The sequence below is a fragment of the Lactuca serriola genome, chromosome 5, assembly GCF_051521515.1.
Source record: "Lactuca serriola cultivar US96UC23 chromosome 5, Lser_US96UC23_V15, whole genome shotgun sequence".
Taxonomy (NCBI): domain Eukaryota; kingdom Viridiplantae; phylum Streptophyta; class Magnoliopsida; order Asterales; family Asteraceae; genus Lactuca; species Lactuca serriola.
Genome location: NC_136412.1, coordinates 313,648,168 through 313,659,288, shown reverse-complemented (window position 1 = coordinate 313,659,288; position 11,121 = coordinate 313,648,168). Strand labels below are relative to the sequence as shown.

Below are 11,121 nucleotides of genomic sequence, written 5' to 3'. Positions count from 1 at the left end.
TCTGGGATGGGTTGAGGTGATACTGCTCTGTGCGGTGATCCAACAAACCCGGGAGCATTCCGGTTACGGGCTGAGGGAGACTCGTACTGTGGGCTTGATGGCAATCCAGATGTGAGCTGTGGGCCCGGAAGGCAATCCAGACTCACACTGTGTGAATGAGAATAGAGTCTGAATGGACTCGTCGAGTCGGCTCACCGAGTTTGGGGTTAACTCAACGAGCTGGACCTTCGTGAAGACTGTTGAGGAACGAGTGGACTCGGCGAGTCAGGTCAAAATTAGGTTGTTGACTTGAGTTTGAATTATGTTGACTTTAGGGTTGGTCAAACATGTGTAATGGGGACCATGGAGGGCTAAAATGGTCTTTTACCCATTCCAAGAAACTGAGAGAAAGAGAGAGTGTATTTAAGTTCGAATAGTGTATTAATTAGAGATGATTATCCTATGTATTAGGCGGAGGATAGTTCGAGACTTTTACTTACTAGCTTATGAGGTGAGTCTTCTCATCACACTTACCATGAGTGGTACCTTTGTATGACTGATATGTCTTATATACTTATTTGTGTATTAGACTACTTTGCAATTGCATGTTGTCCTTGTGGTTTATGCTTATTGTTATGAAATTATTGAGTTAGGGCCGGAAGGTCCTCACGAGTGGTGGGACCGGAGGGTCTCCACTAGAGCACATTGACCAGAGGGTCGTATTGAGTTAGCCTCGAGTGGCTAATGTGATATGTATGGTATTTTGAGGAACTCACTAAGCTTTGTGCTTACCGTGTTATGTGTTATGTGTTTCAGGTACATCTAAGGATCACGGGAAGGCGTCGGCCTGATTGTACACACAACATCGATTGAGTGATGATTTAGAGGATCTTGGAGTTTGAAATATAAACAGTTTTTGTTATGAGATTTGATGATTTGACGTTGTGATGTTTTGTGTTTTATTGAGACAAATGTGGTTTTAAATTGAAAATTTTGGTTTGAATTTTTTGTCGTTACAAGTTGGTATCAGAGCCTTAGTTTGAGGGATTCGGATGCACCTCTGGGTGTGTTTGGACTCAAACTGAGGATTTGAGAAGAATTTTCAAAAGAAAAGATTTTTCCAAAACAAGAAAGATTTTTAAGAGAAAACAAGCTGAAGCAGTGTGTACAATCAGCCAGAGCCCGAACGGAGATTTCCCAAATTACCCTTACTTTTGTGTTATAAGATAATTATGAGATATTTTGTTAGAATTTCATGTTAGAGGGTAGGCTAGGTATTTCATATATATTCTAGGGCTAGGGTTGCCTGATTTGTGATGCCTTATGTTGGGATTAAAACCCTAATTGAGATTTGATGAACAAGATGCGGAAAATAAGAACAAACACAAATATGAAGATTATGTCGAATGATCACTCGATTTATTCAAATATGAGGAATAAATTACACTTTCAACATAGATTAAAGAATCTAACACTACATAAGAAACCTCACGTGGCGGCTACATTTTGCCTCACTCTTAACCTTAATAATGAATAATACATGACTATTTATAGGGAAAAGACAAGTCTTGGGCTTTTAACCTACACTTCATTAAAGAATCTAACACTATATAAGTAGAGGTTCATTTGAGATCATACTGATTTTGTGTGATATGAGGATGCGATCCTAGCCACTCATCTTGAAAATAAAAAAAATTAAAAAACAAACATTCCTAGGGTATCCATTCATTTTTAAAAGCAAACAAGATACGTCGACATGTTTTCAGATTTTTAGGCAACCAAGGTTATCGGTTAAGTCAAACATCAAATCAAAAATCAACTTTTTAACATGATAATTTAGTAAAATCTCATGAGTACTTTTACCAATTTTTTTTTAATATTTTAATTTTTTTATTTGCGATGTTTTGTAATTGAGTTTTTTTTTTTTTTTTTAATAAGTTTAATATCATATTAATGTAATTATTTGAATAGCAACAATAAAAAAAACAATAAATTAAGTTGCAAGGGTTGATATTGTAATTATTGTAAATAAGAAGTATAAAATGAAAAATAAAAAAGAAGTCAATGTAAAGTAGATGCGAGCGCATGGATTTGTGGTTTGACTGTGATCAGAATACACTATAATTTGATTTTAGGTGTGCGAATAAAATTCCCCTGCATAAACGAACATGACTGGAATCGTGAATTCATCACAGCGAACACCGATAACAAAGTGAACGTGCAATCTGAGCTCAAGTGACCGAACCTAAGTTCGTTTCAAGACCGCCCATTATTCACCTGAAGTGAACACAACCGAAGGTTCGATTCCTTTCGTTTCTATTTCCATTCCAAGCTTTATCAGGCGAAACTCCTTTCGCTTTCGGTCCTTCCTCTGTTCGCTTCAACCATTAACAAGCGAACCCAAGTTCGTTGTTCCAGGTTCGGTCCTAATTCATCAGTATTACCCCAAGACGAATCTCCATTCTTTCGTTCTAAGTGCTAACAAACGAACCCAATTCGTTCCAGGTTCGTTGTTGAGCAATAACGAGTGCGAGCCGAACTATCCAGGTAAGAGAGGTTCACAACAATTTTGACTTTTGAGGTTTGACTCGTAACAACATGTGCTCATTCCGAATCCAGTTCCAGATTTCCAGTGCGACCCCAAATGATCGTTTGCAGGTGAGATCGTTCGCACCAATAATACCAATTTTTGCTTTTAGCAATACCCGCTTGGCGATTCCAAATCAATTCCAAACATAGGCTTGATTCCGATTGCAAATATGAGTCACGATTCCCAGACCTTGTTTCCGATTACATTCACAGGTTAAACATTTGTTCCAATTTTGACTTTTAGCATAGACCATTAAAATTAAAACTCAGTTCTGTTCATCTGATCTTCATCTGTTGATCACTGGTGGTCGAAATAGCCATTTAACAACCATCCAATCGTTACTTTCAAAAATCAATTTCTAGATTAAATTAGTTAGACAAACTTGATAAGATCAATAATTATCACATCGTTATCTGTTCTTGAAGTTCGTCAAAGCACTCACGATCAAAAATTCACGAAATTTGGTTTTCAAACCAATCGATTGTAACAGATAGGACATTCAACCATAAGATCGTACAACAAATAGCTCGATTGATCAACTATTGATGACAAAATGAATCGAAAACGGGAAACACTCTATAACATGATCTCGATTATCAAGAGAATTAAATCGATTGAAAGAGTTTGTAATCGAAACTATGGGAAACACAAACTTAATCGATTAAAATACGAGAACATTTAATCGTCATATAGACGAACGCATCATTTGAACAAAGAATTTGATTTGTGAATCTAAACTTTGCGATATTGACACTGATATAATTTCTAGATGATGAACAGTGTACGAAAAATTGGGCTTATCGAGAAAAAAATGAACACTAAAGAATCCGATCTAAGGCCCAAACCTAATGAATTTAATTCACGAAGCAAACAATTGGTTTTGGACGGGGAATTCTATCTACATCATCATGCTGTAAACCATTTAAGATAGTTAAAACCATTACTGTTCAGGTCAATTAAAAACATAAAATAATTATATTTAATTAATAATAGGTTAATACGATGGAACGTTAAATTTCATTATTTTTTTTTTTACGCCAATTAAGATTTTCTACTTTTATGTTTAAACTAATTATTTTTATATTAATATTTATAAGTACACAATTTAATTTCTAAAATTTATTCTGTACATTTTTTATTTATGTTATAATCTGTAAAATAATTTTTCATAATAAAAAATAAATTTATTAAAAATATCATAATTTTTTTTCTTTATGTTAGATTAGTCTCGTAATTATTAAAAAATATCATAATAATAAATAAATTTGTAAAAAATATCATAAAAAATAGATTTGTTAAAAATATCATAAATTTGTTAAGCATGTTTATATATGCACGTTTTAAAGATGCATAATTTATTTTGGATAAAATTTACGATGTAAAAAATTATTGGGTTCTTACGAGTGTCTGACAATGGCCAGGGTCAAAACAAAGAGTGTCTGAGTTCTTACAAGATTATATATATATATATATATATATATATATATATATATATATATATATATATATATATATATATATATATATACTAGTCGTTTACCCGCGCAAAGCGACGGGTGCGGATCAACAAAATGACATAAAAAATTTGTTAAACAAAATGACGAACAGATAGAGATTTCTTATACCTGGGCTAGGATTAAACGTAAGACATTTTTGGGCTTATTCGATTTTAATAGAAAGAAAAACAAAGGAGGAGGTAGCGAGCATGAGAGAGAACCAATGTTTTTGCGGTCAATGAAAATGCATTCATGTATATGATGCTTAAAAGCTTATACCTCTTAAAATTCAGCAAAATCTTGTAAATGCTTTTTAAGGTATAAAGATACAGTGAGATTCAAAAAAAAAAAAAAATAGAGATACGGAGATTCAAACTTAGCTACATATTTCACATCTGCCGCTCTAATCTTCCAGCGTATTAGCGCGGCGGATCAATTATAATCATAAATGATTATATAGCGTCGTCCGTGTAACATCTCAAAATTTCAGACCAAAAATTTCATTTTTAAATTAAACAAATATAAGATAACTTAAAGAAAAAATTAAACAAAATAGCAATAATATCAAAGTACAAATCCCAAGAATCTCGGTGCTGGGATCAACTCCTCTCAATCTCCTACAGATAACAATCTCCTTTAATTACTCTTTATACCTCAAATGAATGTCTTGGCATTGACCGCAAACCCTTGGTTCTCTCTCATGCTCGCTACCTCCTCCTTTGTTTTTCTTTCTATTAAAATCGAATAAGCCCAAAAATGTCTTACGTTTAATCTTAGCCCAGATATAAGAAATCTCTATTTGTTCGTCATTTTGTTTAACAAATTTTTTATGTTATTTTGTTGATCCGCATCCGTCGCTTTGCGCGGGTAAACGGCTAGTGTGTGTGTGTGTGTATATATATATATATATATATATATATATATATATATATATATATATATCAAGTAGAAGTGATAAGGATTAAAAGTAACTTTTCAAAATAGAAAAGGAGATAAATTGAAAATAAATTTTAACTAGGAGGATTAGAAATGTAAAAACTGTTTGATAAAGTGATGCTTAACGGGACGTAAAATATTGGGATAATGTCACTGTAGCACAATGAACTTTTGTGATTTGTCCGACTTGACCAATTATGTTTTTTTCTTGCTCATAAGGTCATCTAACTTTTACTTTACATGTCACTTTGGTCATTATCGTTAGTTTTTAACCATTCCTCCGTTAACTAGTTATCAAAATTACACGAATGGCCCCTATGGTTTAAATTTCTTTCGTAATTGGTCGTTATCAGCCATGTTTTAAATCACTCGACTAAAACTACTACAATCCTAAAACTCTAGGGACCAAAGTGTAATATTGTCATTATTCTCCCCATTAAATCTGGTTGAAACTTGAAGCATACCATTGGATTTCATAAGCACCAAACCAAATAATATGTAAAAAAAATTTGATGTAGTAGTTTTCAGGATTGTAGTAGTTTTAGGTGGGGATTGTGGTAGTTTTAGTATCTATCTTCGAACCTTTTCTTCCTTCCATCGATCCTTGCTGCCAAACCGTCCCCACTTGAAATATCGCAGCTTGCCTTGCCCCATCAAAGAGCTCCTTATGATTCTGCCTTTGTTCTCCCTCGCAAATGGTCAAAGACCGGAAATCCTTTGCCCCTCGCTCTCTTCTATGCTGTTCCCATCAACCCAATGCCCCAAAAGTCTCGCCTTGCTGCCACCACTGCTTGCAAAGCCGTGGCTCACACCTCGTAGCCGGAAGAGACGAGAAAGGCTTCACAGCTTTCCTCTTTCCTTCTTTTTGATCTCACCTGACCCTTGTCTTCGCACCCTACTGACGAAGAAGCAAGAGCGCAGCCCCGCTGCTCCTTTCACTTCGTTGCGTAGGCTCGTAAAACTCGGAGACGATCTCCCTCGTTGCTATCAATCGACCCATGACCTACGGGATTAGCCGCCTGCGAGCCTTTCTTTCCTTCCCCTCGCGAATCGCAACCACTGTCGAAACCCCAAATCAGATTCTCCTTCGATTTCGTTTTTGCCTCAACGACCGCTTTGTGTTCCTTCCGATCGACTTGCCACTGCTTTCGTTCATCCGTTGTATACCCGATCAAACAAAAGAAACGGGGTCTTAAAAGCCCTAATGTTACACTTTGGTCCCTAGAGTTTTAGGATTGTGGTAGTTTTGGTTGAGTGATTTAAAACATGGCTGATAACGACCAATTACGAAAGAAATTTAAACCATAGGGGCCATTCGTGTAATTTTGATAACTAGTTAACGGAGGAATGGTTAAAAACTAACGATAATGACCAAATTGACATGTAAAGTAAAAGTTAGATGACCTTATGAGCAAGAAAAAAACATAATTGGTCAAGTCGGACAAATCACAAAAGTTCATTGTGCTACAGTGACATTATCCCTAAAATATTTGTTCAAATAATAATTGGTAGATATTAACGTGCAATTGTATAATATATAATTATTATGTTAAGTCCCATAAAATGGTAAAGTCAAAATGGTTTTTGACGTTAAAACGGTTTTTGACCACCTAAATCGGGTGCGAATAGAGATTTCAAACCGCGATTCCAAACCGCCAAAACACCAGAAATCTTCATGAACAGTAGATCGAACAAAATAAAAACTTGATTCCAAACCGCCAAAACACCAGAAATCTTCAATAGCTTGTGCATAAAATCATCAAATCAAGAACCGATACTTCAAAAATCAATAGATTTTCAAAGACCCGCTCTGATACCACTTGTTGGGATTAAAACCCTAATTGAGATTTGATGAACAAGATGCGGAAAATAAGAACAAACACAAATATGAAGATTATGTCGAATGATCACTCAGTTTATTCAAATATGAGGAATAAATTACACTTTCAGCATAGACTAAAGAATCTAACACTACATAAGAAACCTCACGTGGCGGCTACATTTTGCCTCACTCTTAACCCTAATAATAAATAATACATGGCTATTTATAGGGAAAAGATAAGTCTTAGGCTTTTAACCTATACTTCATCAAGGGGCACATTGCCATCATCCATGGAGTGCTTTGAAACCCTACACCTTAGCCTAGGGAATGCTTTTGATCGATGTTATCTATTAATTGCTTGAGTATGTGTTGAGTTATGAGTCAGAAGATAATCTAGGAAGAGGTGCTTAGATGAGCTTAATAAGGGTCTACTAAGAGAGTGGTCTGTGATTTGTGAGATAAAGAGTATTTGTGTCTCACCCCCGAACCAAACGGCGGAAACGTCTGGGGGCTTGGGTGACTTCATTTTTATTGTAGTATCATCACAGAGTATATAATTGAAACATAACATCATCATCATCACACATGTAATGTTACAACATTCATTGTTTACATCAAATATTGTATTTCAATATTACATGCCAAAATATTCAAATTATGATGAAAACAAAACATAACAAAATATCCATGTAGTCTTGTTGAGGTTTCCTGAGAATACAAGTTAATTTAAAAAGGTCAACATAAAAATGTTGGGAAACACCAGAAAATCCAATATTTTCTGAAATACAGTTTGAAATATTTGAAATGTTTTCATGTCCGATCTTGTATTAATGCATGTGTGTTAATGTTTGTGAGAGTATAAAGAGAATAATCCCAGACAACCCGATGTTGTCTACTTATCAGAATGCTGGAATCTCAATGCCCGAGTTTGAGTACCAGCGTGTGTATAATATCGTGTTATCCACAAAAGATGGTTTCCAAATATAAAGAGAATGAACTCCATACAACTCGATGTTATCCAAAAAAGATGGTTCTCGTAAATTTTATAACGTTAATTCCTCTAAGTGAGCCGTTATAACCATAGTTGATAATGACAATTTCGCATATCTTGACATCTGGTAGATGCCGACTTGTTTAAGGTACAATTTGTAACCCTAGACTGGCCTAGTCTAACTATAACGAACAACTCAGGTGTGGGGTGTCAACATGTATAGATCTATATACAAACTCACGCTCTCACTCCGGGAGACTCAAGTTATAACTACAGGATACGTTTGTACACTCATTTGGTGCCAAACGAAACGTCTCTCCAGATCCTTAATCGGATTTACGCAAAAAAAACATATAAGGTGTATTTCAGGCCTAATAAACATGTAAGTGGGCAACTAAGACCCACTAAGCATGTGAATTATTTCTAGGCTTAAAAGGAATGAGAATATATATCTTGGGCCTAATATATATGCAAAAGGACAAGTAATGCCCATTTAACATATATATATATATATATATATATATATATATATATATATATATATATATATATATATATTATTTCCAGGCCCAAATAACATATAAGGAGTATCTCAGGCCCAATAAACATGTAAGTGGACTACTAATGCCCACTAAGCATATAACTTAGTTCCCGGCCCGAAAAGGGTAAGAATGACGTAATTTATCTGTTGTTTGTTACGTTGGTGGTATAAGCTTCGCTAGTTACCAAATTGACATGAAAAGCCATTTTTTTTAAAAAGACATTTTTGGTCCTTAAACCGAAAATTTACAATTAGGCCCATTTTTGGTAAAAATGACATTTTAGGTCATTTAAGAACAAAATTTGCATTTAAGGCTAGTTTTTGTAAAAATAATATTTTTAACTCCCCTTTTTTCAAAACTATTATTCTTGGGCTTGATTTTTATGAATATTTGCATTCTTGGCCCATTTATAAATAATTTTATCTTTTTGGCCCAAGTTCTAACAAATTCACATTTTTAGTATGTCTTAGCAAAAATTTACATTTTTGACACAACTATGTTGAAAATGACACTTAAGCCCACAAAAGCCCAAAAAGTTACAATTTTGGCCCAAAAATTCGTAAAAGCCCAAAAGAAGCACATTTATGCACTTTTACACTTCTAGCCCTTTTTAAGATCACCAATACCATAAAGATTCATATTTAACAAAATACATCCTTTTTGGTCCCTCCAAAACCGTGAGTTACATCAAAAATACCTTATTTTTTGTTATTTTGTCATTTACGGCCCTTTTATGCAAATTTGTTTTGTTTTAAGTAATTTTGAACTATTTTAAAACCTTTTCTTTGCATAATAAGTTGAAATGAGTGTTATGTTCTACAAATATCATCACATTTTAGTAGATCTTCAAGTTCATGGAGTTTATAACACATAATCACACATATATCATGAAAAAAAACACAAAATCATGCATACACACATAGATCTACACAAAACAACTTGTATTCTCCCCCAAAACATAGTAAAAACCGAAAATAGCGGTATAAACTCACATTGCTTTGAAGGTTTCAGTTTTTGATGAAGAATGATGAGGATCTCGATCCTAGAAGCATCTTATCTGGAGATTTTCGAATCTAAGATGGATCTAGAGCATGGATCACGAATGAGGTGTTAATGGATGGAGAATTTGTCATATGATGAAGTTAAACACTAGAATATAAGATATCTTATCAAGATGATGGTCTTTAATGAAGTTTTTCTTGATCTCCTACCTAAGCATACACGAAAATTTGAAGAATGAAAGATGATATTCTCTTGAAGTTCTAGAGAGAGTTCTTGGTGAAGTTGTAATTAAAAGAAGGTGAGGGTAAGGGAAATTGCATCTTGGCCGTGAATAAGAAGAAGAGGAAGAAGAGCAAAGTGTGAAAAGACATTGCATGGATGTATGGGATTTTCTTGTTGTATGTTGTAATTTGCATGGATATTCACCATGTAAACATGAGGTGTTAAGTAATTATCCATGCTAATTTGTTTTTTATATGTGTGGGAAGTGAATGAGGAGGAAAGGAAAAGAAAAGAAAAGAAAGTTTGGGCCCTTATTGAACATTATCGAGTTCATAGGCCCAACATGAAGGTTCTCGGCCCATTGGGCCCTTCTTATGGGTTCACGCCCCAAAGGTGGTGAATGGGTGGGGTTTACGGCCCATTTACAATGAAAAGATGGGTTTACGGCCCATCATGGTTCAATAGAGTGGTTCACGGCCCATCATGGCCCATGATAACAAAGTCAGTTGTGTTTAGGCCCAACACGGCCCAATTGCTATGGTTTGACGAATGTGAGTCCAATTAGGGCCCAAAATCATAAAATGAAAGGTTTGTTGGGCCATTAGGACTAATAAGAGGATCCTGGTCCATACTAAGCTTGAACCGGGATATTAGGGTTTCAAATCCGTAGTTAAGTAGGTGAGATGTATTGAATTAGATTTCGAACTTCACTCATGAGTTTTGATTCAAATGGTTGATTTTGAATTAGCATAATACTTGGCATCAACTTAGGTTACAAGTTATACAAATGTTGAGCACAAGTTGGCAGAATTTCCTAGACAAAATGCCAGTTGTGACAATTTGTGAATTAGAATCCTAGGAGCAGGACTTGGGGTGACTACAGATGGGGTGTGGAAGGTAGTATTGGGTTTATACTACTGAATGCACCCGGTTTGAAGGCAATCCAAGTAAGAATCCTTAGGATGCTAAGGAACAAGTAGGGATGAGTAGTCGACTAGTTGAGTGTGAGTATGCTCGAGCGCGTCTTTGATAATTCTATGTTGTGTTTCAGAGACATCATGGTGGGTAGACGCCACACCCCAGGGAGAAGTGGAGTTAGCGATGATGTGTTTTGCAGGATGATTCATGACGAGGTGACCTCAGCCATCCAAGAGGCTATTTCGGAGATGTTTGGGTCTATTAAGACCACTCTGATCGAGACGTTTGACGAGCGATATGCTGCAGTTTCTGAGGCGGCTGTTGTTGCAGCCATTGCAACTGTCGCTGCTGCCAAGCCACAGGGAGGTGACTTGTTGCTGTACCGGGAGTTCAGCAACACGAAGCCACCAGAGTTTGATGGGACCCAGGATCTGGTTGCTACGATGAGATGGATTTCTGATATCAAGGGGTGTTTTTGTACTTGTTCATGCCCAAAGCATTTGAGGGTACGGTTTGCACTGAACCAAATTCGCTTGGGAGCGAATGACTGGTGGAAGTTTGCAACGACTAGTTTTACTCCTGCAGAGCACGTTGCAGTGACGTGGGAGAGGTTCACTGTGATG

At 35.6% G+C, this 11,121-nt stretch overlaps 1 long non-coding RNA gene across 1 annotated transcript; it reads left to right on the top strand.

The window, feature by feature from the left end:
* Nucleotides 1-2,090: 2,090 nt before the first annotated feature.
* LOC145051827 (uncharacterized) lies at nt 2,091-2,837 on the top strand. Its single transcript, XR_013683840.1, has 2 exons — nt 2,091-2,397; nt 2,485-2,837. It is a non-coding gene; the product is annotated as an uncharacterized LOC145051827 (long non-coding RNA).
* The last annotated feature ends 8,284 nt before the right edge of the window (nt 2,838-11,121 follow it).